This window comes from Triturus cristatus, chromosome 3_1 (assembly GCF_964204655.1).
Source record: "Triturus cristatus chromosome 3_1, aTriCri1.1, whole genome shotgun sequence".
In the NCBI taxonomy this organism is placed as follows: domain Eukaryota; kingdom Metazoa; phylum Chordata; class Amphibia; order Caudata; family Salamandridae; genus Triturus; species Triturus cristatus.
Genome location: NC_140583.1, coordinates 729950733 through 729968897, shown reverse-complemented (window position 1 = coordinate 729968897; position 18165 = coordinate 729950733). Strand labels below are relative to the sequence as shown.

The 18165-nt window shown below is 49.7% G+C and overlaps 1 protein-coding gene and 1 long non-coding RNA gene across 2 annotated transcripts in view; one reads left to right on the top strand and one right to left on the bottom strand.

Annotated features, from left to right (window-relative positions):
- LOC146860885 (uncharacterized) overlaps positions 1-18165 on the top strand; it is a 260095-nt gene that overhangs the window by 6161 nt on the left and 235769 nt on the right. The window contains exon 2 of the long non-coding RNA XR_014978885.1: positions 18000-18075. This is a non-coding gene — a long non-coding RNA (uncharacterized LOC146860885). The remainder of the gene's footprint in view (positions 1-17999; positions 18076-18165) is intronic.
- Positions 1-18165, bottom strand: part of CD151 (CD151 molecule (Raph blood group)) — a 177222-nt gene that overhangs the window by 147781 nt on the left and 11276 nt on the right. The window lies entirely within an intron of this gene.

Below are 18165 nucleotides of genomic sequence, written 5' to 3'. Positions count from 1 at the left end.
GATGCTTATGGGTAGCTGTTTATCACAATATGCAAATATTATCATAACTATTTTATCTACAAGTGCTTCACTATTGAAATTGAGGAAAATATACAATCAAAATAAAATAAAGAAAATTAGTTATAAAAGTAACAAATACATTAGCTTTAACCCCTTCAGCGTGGCGCGGATTACCACGCTGAAGGGTTCGTGCGCAGGCGGGGCCATGACGCAGCGGTTCCGTCATCCGCACAGTGCAACCGATGCGCATGACGGAACCGCTCTGTCATGCGCATCGAAGGGGTTAAGTATGGCAACACTCGAAAGTCTGGGTTTATACAATACAGCCTTAAATCTCAATATATTATCTTTCTTAAACATGTATACCCTTTCTATGTAATTATGTACTTATATATTTGTTATTTTACTCCTAATGTAGAAAAAAAAACGTTGGCTCTCTCCAATGCACTACTCTATGTCTCGCCCTATACCTCTCTCAATATATCCTCTACCTCTGTTCTACAACTCATACCAAAACTCATTCTACAACTATAAACTCCAAAATGATCCTTTCTAGACTGTTCCCTCCTCTATCCCTCTGTAGCTCACCCCAAACTTTATTTTACTACTATGATCTCCCAAACAACCCCGTCTAAATTCTTCCCTCATTTATCCCTTCTTGGACTCCTCCCAAACCTCATTTATTACCATGATCGCACTAATCCCTTTTTAGAGACTCTGCTTTCCTCCATCTCTCTATTTACTCACCCCAAACCTTATATTCCTACTATGATCTCCCAAATAACATTTTGTAGACTCTGGCCTCTTCTATTCCTCCATTATCCTATTCAATCCAACGAACAGGCTTGCATGCCCACTGCTCAAATTAACTCCTATTTCCCTATACAAATGCACCGCTAATCCCTTTTGGGTCCCGAAGTAGCGTGCTACTCACTGAAGAGCGATCCAATGCTGATCAGGGGTAGTAAGAGCTATATAAAAATAAATTCTAACACTTCTAGAGCTAGCGCATTGTCTCTGCCAAGGTAAACGGTGCCAGGTCCCTGAGAGCGTTGTGAAGAGGGAAACTGTATGTGATGCAGAGCTTACCGGCAGAACGTTGCACATTCTTCGTGCACAAACAGTAAACGCAGACCGATGATTATAAAACCCCGCGAGCGTGACAGGACGCTCTGTTCTAGGACAGCCTCAGAAGTACCTTACTAAACATGCAGATCCTTACCAACATGGCATTGCCTACATGAGAACTGATGCACATGCAAATGGATTATACAAGAACTCTAGTTTAAAGAGCTGTGGGAGTCGTTTAACATGTTTCAGATATTTGAATGCTATTGTTAATGGCTCATGCATAAGCCTCAATCCACTGCAGTCTGTTCACTAAAGGCTTCACTAAATAACAACAAGGTTAGAGGCACTCTGTGGATACCACTCGGACAAACAAGATGAGAGAAGTCGATATGGTGTTGTCATTTATGGCGTTAGGCCAGCAGTAAACGCACACTGAAACAATAAAATAGCAAGCATTGGCAAAGCCATCAATAGAAGATGCACTTGTAGATAAAAAAAAAAAAAAAAAAAAAAAAAAAAAGTACCTTCAGAGAGTGTAGCCAGTGGAAGGCCATTGGCCACTAGCCAGTGACCGAAAGCTGTACGTGGGGCAACCTGCAAGCCTCTGCAGTGACAGGCAAAGCAGAGCAGGAAGACGTACAAACTGAAAGCAAACGAAGTGCTGACCAATCACAAGCAAGGAAAAGAGTGACGTCGGAACCAACCAATAGTATGTATAGGTAAGTAAGGGATGGGCTTGAAGCTCGTTTTTAGCTTTTTCTTTTAATTTACAAGAGATTTCGCAACTGCTATGCAAGTGAAACCTAAATATCAGTTGTATGAGGTGTGGGGTCTGATCGTACTGTACAGTAGACAACATACCATAAAATAAAACCCACAAACGAGTAGGGCAAAAATACAGGTCCACAAAATTACGAGACACACTGCCAACAAATCACTGATGTTGAGCTTGAAGATGTGACGTTTTATTCTACTTTCTATTATCCTTCCATTTTTCGCTCTTCATAAACACCAATTCCTTCTTTGCACACTGACAGAAGGCCAACAAACAGAACACACTTCACCCCTTTAAACAACTGAACCACACAAACATGGGCAGAGGAACGACAGAACACTGCATAATGCAGCCTTTCCCACTAAGCACAAGAATAACAATCTGACCCTAGTGAAAACTGAACATGACCAAGTGCCACTGTTCAATTAATGAATGGTAGGTAGCCAGGGGATAAAAGCAGGCTGACTTCTCAGCTCAACCCCTTTGGCTCTGCCCCAATTTTGGGAACAAGGAGGACATGTTTTGATTGGGCAGAAGTCATGTGCCTCCACAAAATAGTGCTTACTCTCCACGTAGCTGCGATAATTTTGTGTATTTATCCAGTAGCCCGAGGTTGAACTTTCAGGGGAATTTTGTAATGCTATTAAAGTGTCTTAAGATAACTAGATAATTCATGGTGTTTGTCTTTCTCTGGCAGGAGCACAGATAGGAGGAGGGTATTAACCTATATGGATTTTTAGACCTGGCTTGGCAATGCAACTGTCCCCTGAGCTTTTAACCTATACCAATATTATTCTACAGGTCTTTGCTTCCACACAAATTCATATTATGCCACAAAATATTCGCTCACTGGCACCAGACCATGTTATAATATAAAGGTAGGTGGCAAACATGGTCCTATGGCAAATATTTCAATGACAGATTTGGCATTATCTAAACAGCCTTCTTAACATCGCTGAGTCAGAATTCTTGGCCTGCCAGAAGAGATATTTGTAGCAAGGATGACCTCAAGTCAAGCTGAAAAAGGTATACGAGGATTTCTATTGAAGACTAAAGACCTGTTGCAAAGCAGCAGCATATCTTAACTAAAGCAATCAAATCTATCACTCTTTTCACTATCCCACTCAAATACCACCACCTTTGCCCCCTGAAAGAATGAGTATCAATAGTCAGGGAATCTGTGCTTTTCCTACAGACACAAACACACATTTGACTCAGTTCTTGGGGCCATGGAGAAAACAGGGAATGCTGGGCTACAAAACTGGAAGGACACAAGTAGGACCTCATACAGAGGCTAGGTCAACTGGGTTACACATCTCAGAGGGGCAGATAACATTGCACTACAGAAGTCAGCCTGGAGGCCAGCAACCAGGGGGATGTGGAAGTCACTCGACCCGTACCTAGACTCTTACGAACCCCCATGAAACCATTTCCTCTTGGCGACACCACCACCCCCACCCCCCCCCCCTCGGTAGCAAGAGAAGATAAAGCGCTACTACCATGGCCCTACGGGGAGACGGGTGGGCTGACTCGACTACCAATCTCGCCACAAGCAACCCAGCGGGGTGATGGCTTTGTCACGCAACTAAGTCCAATTACTCTCATTATTACAGAACCTTTCTTGTATCCTTCTTCACTTCCTCTTCTGCTTCTTTCTTTCTTTCACCCTTTTCCTAATTTTCAGCAAGTCAAGTGAGAGGGGATTAGCTAAACACATATTTCAAAGCGCCTGTAAACACTGCTCTACAAACTACGCTTGGCTAACCTTGTAACAGAAATGCTAATGTACTTGCTTTAAAATTAATAAAATACTTTGAAATCAAATGTAACAGCTGAGGTGGCTGGACTCTAACATCCAGGGTACAGTCTCAAACCAAAAGCACAGGTGCACCACACATTAAGAAAATGGGAAAGATAATAATATAATTCATTCCCGACGTCAAAGTTATTCAAAAAAGTTCATTTTTTATTCAAAAGATTTATAATAGTTCTCATTTTAAAACAACGGATTGTAAATACAGTCTGTTCTTGACAACACAGCCGACGCGTTTCGTCCTTGAAGCGGACTTCTTCAGGGCATGTAATAAGGTGCACGAGTTATTCAATTCTATTCTGCAAGGAAAGGAGCAATGCCAATCCAAAAGGTACCCGTGGTGAGATTCCCCGGATTCTTATATGTGCCGAAACTGTATATGAGCGTAATATTCTTATACGATCACCATAGAGTTTAAAAAAGGATGACCAGGTCACATCATTCCAAGTTCTTTCAAGTATATTCTTGTTATGTGAAAAGAGAACAGTCTTCACAGTCAGAATACGGCTGTGATGAACTCCCGACGGTCTCGATAATAACGGCTGGCGGGCAGCAGGAAGTGTGGAGAACACTTCCTGCTGTGAAGACTGTTCTCTTTTCACATAACAAGAATATACTTGAAAGAACTTGGAATGATGTGACATGGTCATCCTTTTTTAAACTCTATGGTGATCGTATAAGAATATTACGCTCATATACAGTTTCGGCACATATAAGAATCCGGGGAATCTCACCACGGGTACCTTTGGATTGGCATTGCTCCTTTCCTTGCAGAATAGAATTGAATAACTCGTGCACCGTATTACATGCCCTGAAGAAGTCCGCTTCAAGGACGAAACGCGTTGGCTGTGTTGTCAAGAACAGACTGTATTTACAATCCGTTGTTTTAAAATGAGAACTATTATAAATCTTTTGAATAAAAAATGAACTTTTTTGAATAACTTTGACGTCGGGAATGAATTATATTATTATCTTTCCCATTTTCTTAATGTGTGGTGCACCTGTGCTTTTGGTTTGAAATTGTTAGGTCCGCTTGGACTTGCATTGTATCAGTGGGTGCGATTCAGTGTGCACACTGACCCCTAGCAACTACATAGGGACATGAATACAGAAGGGATAGCAGCTTAGGTGCTGGCCTATAGAGGGCTCCACTGATCTGGTATGCTTCATACCTTTCTTTTGCATATATCCAGGGTACAGTCCTACTGGGGTTTTGTAAAATAGGTCAAGGACAACCACTTCAGCACTTGACTCTCCACTGTAATGTTGGCGAGCAAGCACAGGCTTCTCAGCAATAAGTGTGGGGGTGCTCAGAAGTCAACAATCAACCAGCAGCAATATAATGGATTGACCAACCCAGTGCTTCTCGGATAATGGCTGCGTCAAACTGGTGTTTGGTGATAGATGTGGGAGGACAGTAGGATTACCCTAGCACAGTCCCCAGCACTCAGAGTCCACGTTTAATGTGACCGAAGACTTTCACCATTTGAAAATGTCCATAGTGGGTAGGAGTGGCTCCAGGAACTTTTACTGCCTTGGTAAGGGTGTCCCTGTTAGAAAGTGGTTCTGACACTATGGGCCGCCCGGATTTTTCGCTTTTCGAGCACCTTATTGTTGAGCTTTTACTGTGGGGGAGCCTCATAAGTTGGGACTCACCCACAGTGAACTCAGGATGGAAGAGACATGCCAGGGAAAGTCAGTGTGTTTTACTGTGTTTTCACTTCCTTATTCCCCTATGGGAATGTGGAGCCAGGGGCTAGATTAACTTCAATTAGGCCTACAGATTCCAGACACACACTTAAGTCAAATGTAGCAAATGTAAAAAAGAAGTATTCTACAGAGTCCAAAGTCATATTTGTACTGCTTTTGGGTCATCCAGAACTGTCATATTTCTCTGAGCCAGCCATGACCAGACCCAGGCTGAGGGCTGACATCAGCTGGAGGGATTGATAACCTTTCTTCCACAAGCTAGGGCCTCCTCTCCACGAAGAGAAGATGGGAGGGGCTACAGGCTCATCAATTAGCAGCTGTCACTGGGTGCCAGGCACCAGGCTGCACCAAGGAGGGAAGGCAGCATGGAAGGAGTTGGGTTTCAGAGCCATGTGGCCAGAGACACTGGACGCCGCCATTTTGAACAAACCCAGAGGCTGGACAAGAAGGAGGGAGCAGGGGCAGGAAAGTGATGTGTCTCTGTTTGATAGGACCAACAGGGACTTCCTGCCAGCCCCCTACTCAACTTTTAAAAAGTGCTTGCACAGGAAGAGAAGCTCTCTGGGGTGTGGTCAGAGGAGGCTGAAGGTGCTGGAGCCTGGCGTAATGGGCAGTTGGAAGGAGAGACCCCCTGACTGCCCCCAGAACCCAAACAGCACCAGAAGAAGAGTCCAGGACTGCTGCGCAGGAGCAGTGGCCTCTGCGCAGGGAGAAGTGAGGCCCCGAAGGAGAGCCAGGCGAAAGGCTGGCGCAAGGAGCCAGTGAAGACCGTTCCCTGCAGAAGGCACCCTCTTGGAGACCCGGAGGGCGAAGGAGAGTGCTCTCAGTGGCTGGGGGGCGCCACCAGGAGCAAGATGACGCGAAAATGGAGTAGCTAGGGCCCCTGGGGGCTGAGATATGCCCCCCAGAAGGTACACGACCTTTGATGGGACCGACGACGAAGCACGTGGGGCTCCGCCACCGGTCTGGAAACTGCCCCCGGGGTGGGTCAGGTCCCAGGGGCTGCCCCCCAAGGAAGGAAAGTCGGGGTGCGCCGTCGCGCACCCCGTGAAGAAACCCCCGCGGGGTGCCAGGAACCCACCCTGGCCCCCGCCGAAAAAGGAGGATGGGGAGCGCCGTCGCGCTCCCCGTGAAGGTGGCCCTTGGCAGGGGGCCAGGAGCCCACCCTGGCACCCACCGATGCAGAGTGAGGGGGAGCACTGTCGCGCCCCCCCCCCGAAGATGTTCGGGGGCTCGGGACCCCATCCCTGGGCCCAGAGTGTGGAGAAGGTGGGGGGGAAGTGCCGTCGGACTCCCCCCGAAGAACCGCTCCCGGAGAATGATGCGTGTCTGCCCGCTGGAGCGGGCAGACGAGAAGAGTCGTGCCGGCTCCTGCGGCAGCACGCGAGGGTGGTGGGCTCCCCGGGCTGCCCTCCATCACGTAGGCAGGCATGGGGCTCCCGGGTGGGACCGGGACCCCGAAGAGGAAGTCAGAAGGTGCGAGGGGCCTGGGTGGGACCGGGCCCCAGGAACCGGAAGGAGCGGCTGGGGGTGGGCTCCCCGAGCCGTCGAACATCACCTGGGGGTCTGGGTGGGACCGGGCCCCCCACCGGAGGGAGAAGAAGCGGCGAAGCTGCCAGCACCACCAGCGCGGCTCTCCCCGGCACAGCGGGAGAGCCGCACATCGATTATGCGTAGGAAGGAGCTCAAAGCGCCCCATAATGCCTTGCAAGGCATGGGGGAACATCGTTTTTTTGCGCCTGGTGGCCCCCAGAGGAGGGGGTCACCCTCATGTGTGGAAAGAAGGGCAGGGGGGGCTGCCGGAGCACTGAGGTCTCCCCCTGCATAAAGGAGGACAGTCCCCCCATAAGTTTCATGGGGCATCTGAAAGAATAACCCCTCAAGGGCTCAGCCAGCATTTATCACTTTCTGGGCTGGAACTTATGTTCTACAGCTGAGGGTGTACGACGATGTGCATCATGGACTGAAGGGCTGAGTTGGGGATGTCTGGAGAAGGGCATCCCCTGGAGGTGAAGTGGTGAACTGCACCGAAATGCATTTACTAATAGTTATTCTTTCAGATGGACTGAAGTTCATTTGTTTAATGTGATGTGCTGGTGTAAGGTGATGTCATAAGCCAAGTGGGGTTATGTTGTCAGACAGTCCTGCTAGGGTGTCTGGCTGTATATGCGTAATCCTGTGATTTCATCTGTGATGCCTTTAGGGGCTGTAATTGCAATGCATTCAAATGATCAACTAAGGTAATGAGTACTGTCATTCTAAAGTGTGCGTAAACATGGATTCTTGCTGCTGCGCTTAGGTGAAGACCCCAGACTGCTAGCCCTTAAGATATAGAGGTGCATACCTTATGGTCAGTAGGAGATGCTCAGTCAGGGTCATGTGTCACCAAGGCAGGTGTACCCTTTTTTAATGCTTGTTGAGGTAATGGGGTGGGTCGCCACTGGGATGGTGCCAGTGCGCAGGGCCCTCGCTCTAGGTTGTGTTCAACTATCTGCATTGGGGGCAAGTTGATGTGGATACATGGGAGTGGTGGTACTAGACCCCACCCCCCCTTTGCGGGAGGGGTGGAGAGGTTATGCAATGTCACAAAGTAATTCCAACAGCTTATGTATATTTGTAAATTGGTGCATAGTATTGCGTAGTGTGTGTGTTTAATAAATGTACTCTTACTTTTATAAAGCAAAGTACAGACTGGACAATCAATTATTGAGTGTTATTTTTGTGCACCTGCAAATGGCGATTACTAGCCCACACCACCTCTCTTGAGTAAGCCTCAGACTGCTCTGCAATGCTACCCTCTGAGAGTCAGGTGCTACAATTGGGCGTTTGGTTCCCAGTGAAGGACAAATGTAGTCATGTTATTTGTGCAGGCCTCACAGATGCTGCCTCGTTTTCCAACAGTCCCCAGGAGTCATTCCCACCCAATAGCTCGAGTCAGGCATAAATGTGGCATCTCCAGGCACCCACTTCAGAACACGGCTGACCTGAGGAAAGTAGAAGGGGACTGGACCTGCTGTCTGTTACTTGAAAGGAGCCCTGAAGGACTGGACCTGTTCCTTCTTGAATCCAGGACAAAGAAGGGGACTCCAAGGGTCATAAGTCTGACCACCTGTTAAAGCTACAGGGATACAAGCTACAAGAGGCCTTTCCTGCAACAGCCCATCAGACCAGTGACAAGTGGACCTGTACTGGACCTTGCTGTTGGCCTCTGCCTGACACCCTGTGAGTCTCTAAGTGCCTCCCATGAGGTGCTGAGAGCTTCAGAAGTTCTCTCTAGGATTTTAAAAACTAAAGTCAGAAGGTAAAATCTTTGACCAGAACAAACCTGGTTGGTGTATTAGGCCCGTGTTCCTTCGCGGGCAGCATCAAATTGTATCTACAGCGACCACTGACTATCATTGGCGCTTCTTGGTGCTATTGTCACTTAAAAACTTTAACGATCCATACATATTGGATTGCTATAAAATTGCTCATTTTTCTATGGGGGTTCTTAGCACTATGGGTAGATTGTTCTGATGGATGTTGCCTGCTCACCCAAAGCTGGCCATTCTGTAAAAGTATTGGTGGGGGGAGACTTCCATCTCAACATATTTTTTACATATATTTTCTGTTCACCAACGTTCCCAGTAATATGAATGAAAAGTTGCATTGTAGGCACTGCCCATAACCTCCCATTCCTGCTTTGCATATTTTGCCACAGAGAGAAGTCCGTACAGAAGAAATAAAGACCCATGTGCAAGTGCAAATTTTGCTGCTGCACGGGGCAAATATTTTACCCACAGACAATGCCCTTCTACACTCAACAAATCTGGAAGGCAATAGGTTTCCTTTTGAGGAGGGAAAAATACACCACCAGCCTTCCACAGGAGTCGATCTATGATCATTTCCATTTCAGAATATCCAAAAAATGTATGTGGCGGTTCCTAAATTTCCTAGGCAAACCATGCCTTAGAACATCACCTTTGACTAGGATTTATTAGTGTGGAACTCACAAATCTTCACACTCTCGGTGGAGATCTCCGCCGTCGTAAAATCATTTACTGGGCATCCCTTTGAGAATTCCTGGGAACAGTGCTTAATTTAAGTCAGTCGTTGCAAGTGGGGCTCCCCTGCATTCATTGTGAAGACTGACAATTATTTTCTTCCTTATGAGACTTTGAACAAGAGAAAGAAAGAGAAAACTGCAAGAGTGAGCTAAAGGAGCAGGAGCTTTTAGCCACAGATTAAAGAGGCATGAGGTGAATCAAGACTACGGAGCCATGATATTCCACACGCTGACACGCAATAGTGCCAGCCACGGCTTCGAGGCACAATTTTGGGCCCCAGCACTTATTCTTTTACAAATTAAATGGGTAAACAATTGTAAAAATATAATTAAAGGGGAAAATAACAAAAGCACCTAGTTCAAGAGACTGTGAAAAAGTCTGAAGGAATGAGAGACTAAGATAGACAATGAAAAGACATACATACAGAAGGAATGTGATGGCAAACTAGGAGAAAGAAACAGTGAAAGAAACCATGAGAAAAAGGAACAAATCTGACAGATGGCTAGGAAAGAGAGAAATAAGAGACCTTTTGGCACTGTGAGTCATGGAGTGGTCTGGCACGGTGTGGTGTGGCATGGCATAATGTGGTGCGAAGTGGCACTGTGTGGTGTGAAGTGGCATTCGGTGGAGTGGCATTGTGTGTGGCATGCAATGGCATTGTGCGGCGTGGAATTGCATTGTGCGGTGTGGAATGGCATTGTTTGGTGTGGAATGGCATTGTTTGGTGTGGACCGGAGCGGTACGGAGTGGAATAGAATCCTGCAAAGAACTTCAACGCATTCTCAGGGATAGTAAGACCTATGCAAATACAATTGAGTGGAGTGGCATTGAGTGGTGTGGAGTGGCACGGTCTGGCATGGCATGGAGTGGAATTGTGTGGTGTGGAATGCAAGCCTCGAAAATCATAAACATTTTACCAGATCAGCAGATCTACGGACTTCAATAATCTACTCAACCTGGGGAGGAGCCTAGCGCGCATCCAAGATGGTCGCGTGAGCACAGGGCTTCCCGGACCCTCGCTGCTCCTCGGAATTTATCCTGACTTTATCCTGACTTGGTCGATGGAATCTGGGAGACGAATGCTGGCTGAACACTAAACTCCTTTCGGAAATCAAATCGGACCTGGCAATCCTGAGTTATGGTGGTTTGAACTTTTGAGGCCCAACCGATGGCTGTGCCCGATGCGAAGGTGATCTGTGGAGCCGGGGCGTAGTTGAACAACAACGGCAGCGGGGCTGTGCCAGTGGCCGTCACATCACTTTCGGTTTCACTTTTGGATCTCTGAGGGGCTGGACAGTGGACTTGCTTGGTGCGACTGGGCTTTCTCTTTGCCTTCGCTTGATGCCTGTGTCTTCGCCTGCTACCAGTGTGCCCATCGACGGTGGTCCCTTCGCTCCGCCACATTGCGGCCTCTGGTGCGGCCCGCGTCTGCTTGGCCTGTGCCCCCTCGACGCTTCCTCGGTGGTCCCCTTCGGCGAACGTGGTTCTCATGGGAGGCAAGGGAGACCCCGAGAGGCGTAAGACCAAGACATCCCTACGTGGGGGACCGGTCCAGACGAACAACATGGACCGCTACACTCAGGGTAAAGGATCCCCTGGGACGGCCAGTGTCCCCCCGGGTGATGCCAGGGGTGGCCCGTCCGTTTCTCCGGATCTGTCCCTGCAGGACATCATGGGCGCCATTAATGGCATCAGGGAGACCATCGCTACGCAGTACGAGGCCTTGGCCCGTAAAATCGACACGGTGGCCATTGATGTTACGCTAATCCGGGCGGATCTCTCTAAGACCAACGAGAGGGTTCAATCGCTGGATGTGCGGACGTCCTCCCTTGGTACGGACGTGTCGGACCTGCAGACTACTCTCGGCGATCTCAAGTCGGCCAACGATCTGATGGCCCGGCGGCTGGAGGACTTCGAGGGACGGGCTCGACGCAATAACATCCGCGTCATAGGCGTTCCGGAGACCTTGACAACCGCCCGGTTGATCTCATGGTTGAGGAGCTCATCCTCGAACAGCTTGCCCCCGCTGGCCTGAGTAAGTTCTTCGCCGTGGAGCGGGCCCATCGAGTTCCAGGTGGTCGGCCGCGACCGGGGGCCCCCCCGAGGCCTATTGTAGCGAAACTTTTTCATTACAGAGACCGAGATGCGATTCTGCAGGCCTCACGGGTCCATGGCCCGGTCCGATATGAGAACTCGTCCATTAACTTTTTCCCGGACTTCACCCAACTTGTCCAGAAACAGCGGATGGGCTTCCAGGGGGTGAAGCGTCGTCTCCGGGACCTCGGTCTCAAGTACTCTATGCTTTTTCCTGCAAGGCTCCGAGTGGAATATGAAGATCGGACTACCTTTTTTGACTCTCCTGCGACTGTGAGTGACTGGCTGGATTCGCGGCCGGACCGGGGTGACCGGACTGGGCCCTCTGCCGGTACCGAGGGTGGCGGGTCTCCTTCGGAGTGACTTTTGGTCCTTGACTTTGCCATTTTGTACTGTTCGGCTGGGTTCTACTTCTTTTGTGCATTTTGTTTCATTATGATCTGTGTGGGGGGCGGGCGGGGACGGGTCCCTTTCCTCCTCCGGGGTCTTTTCGTAGAATGGGGTTTGTAGGGCGACAGGCACACTGCAAGTTGGGGTGGTTTTTTGGACCGCAGGGGTGCAGGGTGGGGGGGGTTGGATTCGGGGGGGGGTTGTTTGGATTTGTGTTTTTTGTTTTCAAGGCGAAGTATTGGCTATGGTTCAGTTTCGGGTGTTGCGCTATTTGCTAGGGGACCTTTGATCTACTGGAGGGGATGGGGGGGGACGGGTTGAGATTGATGTCTTGGAACGTCAATGGATTGGGGGACCGTATCAAACGGGGTGTTGTGCTGCAATATTTGCGTCGTCTGACTCCTGATGTGGTGTTCTTACAGGAGACGCATCTGGTTGGTAAGGTTTGTCATGCCATGAACAGGGGGGGATACCGACTCGTGGCCCATTCTGGTTTCACCACTGGTTCGAGAGGGGTAGGCATTCTCCTGCGATCTTCACTTCCGTTAGAGATCACCAGGGCAGTCCTAGACGATAGAGGGCGCTATGTGGCTCTGACTGGGAGGTGGGAGGGGCAGTCCCTTTCCTTGATCTCGGTCTATGTTCCCCCGGGCCTCCAGAACTCCACCTTCTCAGACTTAGGTCGTATGCTGCTTGGGCTTCCTGACAGTCTTTTGCTTATGGGTGGGGACTTTAATTCGGTTGACTCGGGTGACCTGGATCGCCACCCGCCCAGGGCCCTCCCTGCTGCCCAGGCGTGGCTCGGCGGACTCCTGGAGACCTTCGGTCTGGTGGATTGTTGGAGGTTAATGCATCCGACACAGTGTCAGTACACATTTCACTCTGGGGCCCATGGGAGTCTCTCCAGATTGTATTATTTCCTTATGCCCGCGGCCCAGGCTGCTCGGATTCGAGAGGTTAAACACCTGGCCCGGGGTATCTCTGATCATTCCCCACTGTGGTTGCTTTTTGACACTGGGACGCGGTCCGCTGGGCGGATCGCTCCTATTAACCCTTGGTACCTGCGAGACCCCAAGATCCGTGATAGCCTGATTAAGTCGATTGATCAATATTTTCTTGAGAATGAGGGGGTCGGTGTTGTCCTCGGTATCCCTGTGGGAAGCTTTTAAAGCAGTGCTCCGCGGGCATGCCCTGTCCCAGATAGTGGAGGCTAAGAGGGTTAAGAGAGAGGCGGTGGTGACACTGGAGACTGAAATATCGGGGCTGGAGGCAGCCTTGGAGGCGGGTGTCACTCCGGATGGGCTGCATGCCCTCAGCCTGAAGCAGTTTGAATATAAGTCTCTTGTTACGGACGCTGCCAAGACCATGTATAGGGAGCAGCAGGGTAGGTTGTATGATGCCGGAGACAAGGCGGGTAAGCTGATTGCCTGGTTGGACAAGAAGGAGAGAGTGAATCGTGTGGTCCCGGAGCTTCGGGCTTCGGATGGAGTGTGTGTGACTGAACCTGGTGAGATTGTGGAGTGTTTTGCTGACCACCTCCGGGCTGTGTACTCCCCGGTGTCTGATAGAGATGAGGACGACTCTCGTCTTCTGCTGCGGGATATTGCCCTGCCCGGCTTATCCGTCGAGGACCGCGAGCTGATGGATGCCCCTTTGTCTGTCGACGAGATTGCTACTGCGATTCGCTCCCTTCGCTCGGGCAAGGCTATGGGCCCCAACGGCCTGCCGATTGAACTGTATAAATTACGCCCGGATAAAATCGCGCCTTTCCTCCGTCATATGTTTCAGGAGTCGCTCGAGAGGGGTTCCCTTCCCGACGACCAGCGTCTGGCTACTATAGTGGTGACTCCCAAGGATGGTAAGCCACGTGACCGCTGTGCCTCATATAGGCCTATTTCCCTACTAAATGCCGAACCCAAAATCCTTGCTAAGGTCCTTGCTAATCGCTTGCTGAGCGTTATATGTGACTTGATACATCCGGATCAATGCGGCTTCATCCCACATCGTAATACCGCTCTCAACTTACGGCGTCTGCACGGCGTCCTCGCTAGGGCGGAGTACTTCTCTGAACCGGCCATATTGGTTTCCTTAGATGCCACGATGGCCTTTGATACCATTGAGTGGCCATTCCTTTGGGCCGTCTTGGCGAAGTTTGGTTTTTGGGAGGGGTTCCTTAGCTGGGTGAAGCTCCTTTATGCTGGACCAATGGCTCAGGTTGTTGTCAATGGGCGGGTTTCTCGGCCTTTCGCTCTCGGGAGGGGAACTAGGCAGGGATGCCCGTTGTCCCCGCTGCTCTTTGCTCTCGCCGTTGGGAGCCCTCGATTAGGGGGCTCCGGTGGGCCCCGGGCTTCGAGGATCGGGTCTCATTGTACGCGGATGATATTCTCTTGTATCTCACCTCTCCGCGGAAGTCGCTCAATGTTCTCTTTGATGTCCTTACTTCCTTCGGGAAAAATTCGGGTCTGATTATTAATTGGTCCAAATCTTGTGTGTATCCTATCTCTGGTGGCCTTCCTCTCTTGCCGCCTCGGCTTCCGCTCCAAATATCTCAGTCCGGCTTTAAATACCTGGGGGTGTACGTTTCGTTGGATCCGGCGGTCCGCTATGAGCAGAATCTCCTGTCTCCACTCCGGCGTTTGAGGGCGGATACGGCTCGGTGGTGTAAGTTGCCCTTGTCTCCACTTGGTCGCGCGGCGCTGTTTAAAATGATGTCCCTTCCCAGATTTCTTTATGCACTCCAGAACTCCTTCGATGTCATTCCGGCGGCCTACTTTAGGGAAGTGGAGAGTTTGCAGAGGAGACTGGTTTGGGACGGGCGAGCGCGTATCGCTTTGGCAAAGCTGACTCTCCCCTGGTATGACGGGGGCATCGCGCTTCCTGATATTAGACGGTACTATTGGGCCTCCCAGCTGTCTGCCATTAACCATGCTACGTACGCTCCTGGTTTGAACCCGGCATATGAGATGGATAAATTCCTGCTTCCCGGCGGTAACTATAACAGAGCGCTTTACTCTCGATCCGCTGGTAGGACCCTTACGGGCCCTACTAGGATTGCGGTACGTGTGTGGAAGGCGGCGAACGTAGCGATGGGCTGGAGTGAGCGTTTAACGTGTGCCACTCCTTTATTCGCCTCAGAACGCTTGGGAAGCCTCTGGACAACGAAAGGCTTCGAGCGCTGGGACACGATCGGCATCAGCAGAGTGGGGGACCTGTGGGTTAAAGGTGCGGTTAAATCCTTCGCGGTGCTCCAGAGCGAGCACGAGCTTAGTGAAAGAGAGTTCTTCCGTTATGCACAGGTTCGGCACGCCCTGCTCTCGGTCTTTGGGGAGGGGACCACGGTCCCTGCTTCTTCGCCTCTCGAGGACCGCATACTCGATGGTCACGTCCCCGACAGTACTATCTCCTTGATTTAGAAAAAACTGATTAACAATCGGGCTGACCTCTTGGTGCGTCTTCGGGAGGCATGGACGGGAGATGGGGTGGAGTTGGACGACGAGGACTGGCAGACTGCACTGTCATCCCCTAAGGAGGTGGCCATCCCGGCCCGTCTCCGTCTGGTCCAGCTTAAGATTCTCCATCGTGTATATGTGACGGGCCCCCGCTTGGTCTCGATGGGGTTCTCTGACGACGGACTCTGTAAACGTGGCTGCGGGCTCAGTGCCACCTTTCTCCACATTCTATGGGAATGCCGCGAGGTGGCGGAATATTGGCGCCAGGTGCATGATATTATGAGACGAGTCACCGGGGTCGCTCTGCTGCCGGAGGTGCGTCGCTGTGTTCTGAATGTATGGGAGCCCAATGACTATAATGCGGCTCACGCTCGGTGGGCGGCCTTGGGGAACATGATCGCAAAGAGAGATATAGCGCAGCTTTGGGGTTCCCAACGGCCTCCCACCGTGTCCGTATGGAAGGAGAACATGGACTGGTGCATGTTCAGGGAGAAAACTGTATGTGGCTCGTGGTAAACCGGGGGCTTGGGGTAGAATTTGGGAGCAGTGGAACGTGTATCGCGGGTCTATCTGTGCTCCCCCCCTGGTGGATACGTCTGGGGTTGCCTCGTCCCCCTGATCCTTGAGGGTTCCTTGCTTATCTCGTACTTCGGAATACAGATTTGGTTCTCCCGTGGCCCCCCCCTCCCTCTCAGGCCTTCTTTTATTGACCGCCCTCGGGTGGTCGGGTGTGGACTCCCCCGGCTGTGTTTCGACGCCCATTTCAAGTCGTTTCGCCTTGCTTTTTGTTTTTCTTTATTTTTGTTGTTATTTATATTAAAAGTGTGTATCCTGACTTCCCTTATGTGCAGTCTGATCTACTGTGATATAGCGGAGCCCCTGTGGGCCAGTCATTGTTTTTTGATCTGCTTGACCACTTTAACTACTAGCAGCCGGCCCTGGCGGTTGTAGGCCCGTGCTTGTAACCTTTTCTCTGCACAATAAAACTTTTTTCAAAAAAAAAAAAATAATAATAATAATAATCTACTCAACCTAACTGTAATGTACTTGACCCGAAAACTGGTTTCAAATAGTATGATCCTAGGCATATATTTTATTTTACAGAGCTGCCTTTTTAGTTTATCACATATGAGTCGAGAGCACCTTCAAAAATATGCGAGTTCATCATCTCTACTGTACAAAAATAGTCTTTTGTTTGGCTAAATAGTTTGAATGTTTGCTCCATGTTTTATAAGAATCTAGCCCACATATAGGGTACAAATAACGCCTGACTTGCCTATTGGGTCACAATTAGCATTCTCATCTGGGCGGGGCAGGAATGTTTCTCAGTTCATGTTTAAAAACTCACTTGTAATAAAGATATTACTAAAGCATGACGTGATAGCAGACTGTCATTTACAAACAGCACATTTTCCACTGAAATGGCCACAATCTTTCCCAGTAACATGCCATTTTACACAGAAAACTATATAGCATATTGAAAATAAGATGTGGAAATTGGGTTTCAGCGAAAACATTTATCGTTTGCCCATCACCAAGTAAAATGTTCCCATTTGTTATTATCCTATTAAAATCTTTTTTAATAGGGGGGGAGAAGGACAAACAACACGGAGATGGGGGCAGGTAGGAAGGCTGGGAACAAGCAGCACAGAGAAGGGGCGGGCGAACAAGCAGCACAGAGAAGGGGCGGGCGAACAAGCAGCACAGAGAAGGGGCGGGCGAACAAGCAGCACAGAGAAGGGGCGGGCGAACAAGCAGCACAGAGAAGGGGCGGGCGAACAAGCAGCACAGAGAAGGGGCGGGCGAACAAGCAGCACAGAGAAGGGGCGGGCGAACAAGCAGCACGGAGAAGGGGCGGGCAAACAAGCAGCACGGATTAGGGGCGGGCGAACAGGCAACACGGAGAAGGGGCGGGCGAACAGGCAACACGGAGAAGGGGCGGGCGAACAGGCAACACGGAGAAGGGGCGGTGGTGGGGAATAGTGTGGAACTGTGTGCTGTAGTGATGAGTGGCATTGTATAGAGTGGAATTGTGTGGTATTGGGTGGAACTGTATTGAGTGAAGTGGAATTGTGTAGCATGGAGTGTAATTGAGTGGCAATGAGTAGAGTAGAATGGTGTACCGTAGAATTGTATGAGTGGAGTACAATTGTGTCACATGGAGTTGACTTGTGTGCCGTGGAGTGGAAATGTTTGATGTGGAGCTGAGTGGAATTATGTGGAGAGGAACTGTGGGACATGGAGTGATGTAGAGAGGAAAATGTGTGGAATGGAACTGTGTGGCTTGGAATGGAATTGTATGGAGTGGAATTGCGTGGAGTCAAGAGGAATGGAGTGGAGTGTAATGTAATTGTGTGGAGTGGAATTTTGTGGTATGGACTGTTGCCTGAGTTGCCACTGAATTTAACTATAGCGCTTAAAAGACTCGTGCTATATAAATGCAATTATTAAAGGGTGGGACAAACAACCCGGAGAGGGGGTGGGTGGGAGAGGGAAGAAGCAACCCGGAGAAGGGGTGGTTGGGAGAGGGAAATAGGAGACGGCCAAGTGGAGTGGGAGGGGAATAAGAAACAGTACCTCAATCACAGAGCAAAGCAGCAGATGGATGCTAATTAAGATTAACCAATCTATGCTTGGGCCATTTTCCACAGAAAGAAAAAGAAGCAACGCCCAGCATGCACTTGCAAATTAGGAGGCAGCAAAGAGTGACGATGATGCCAACCAATGGTAAGCAATGGACAAGCTCCAAGCCTTTCATATTTATTTATGGAGTTTTGTAGAGCGCAAACTCGAGCGAAGGCATCAGAGCGCTTTATA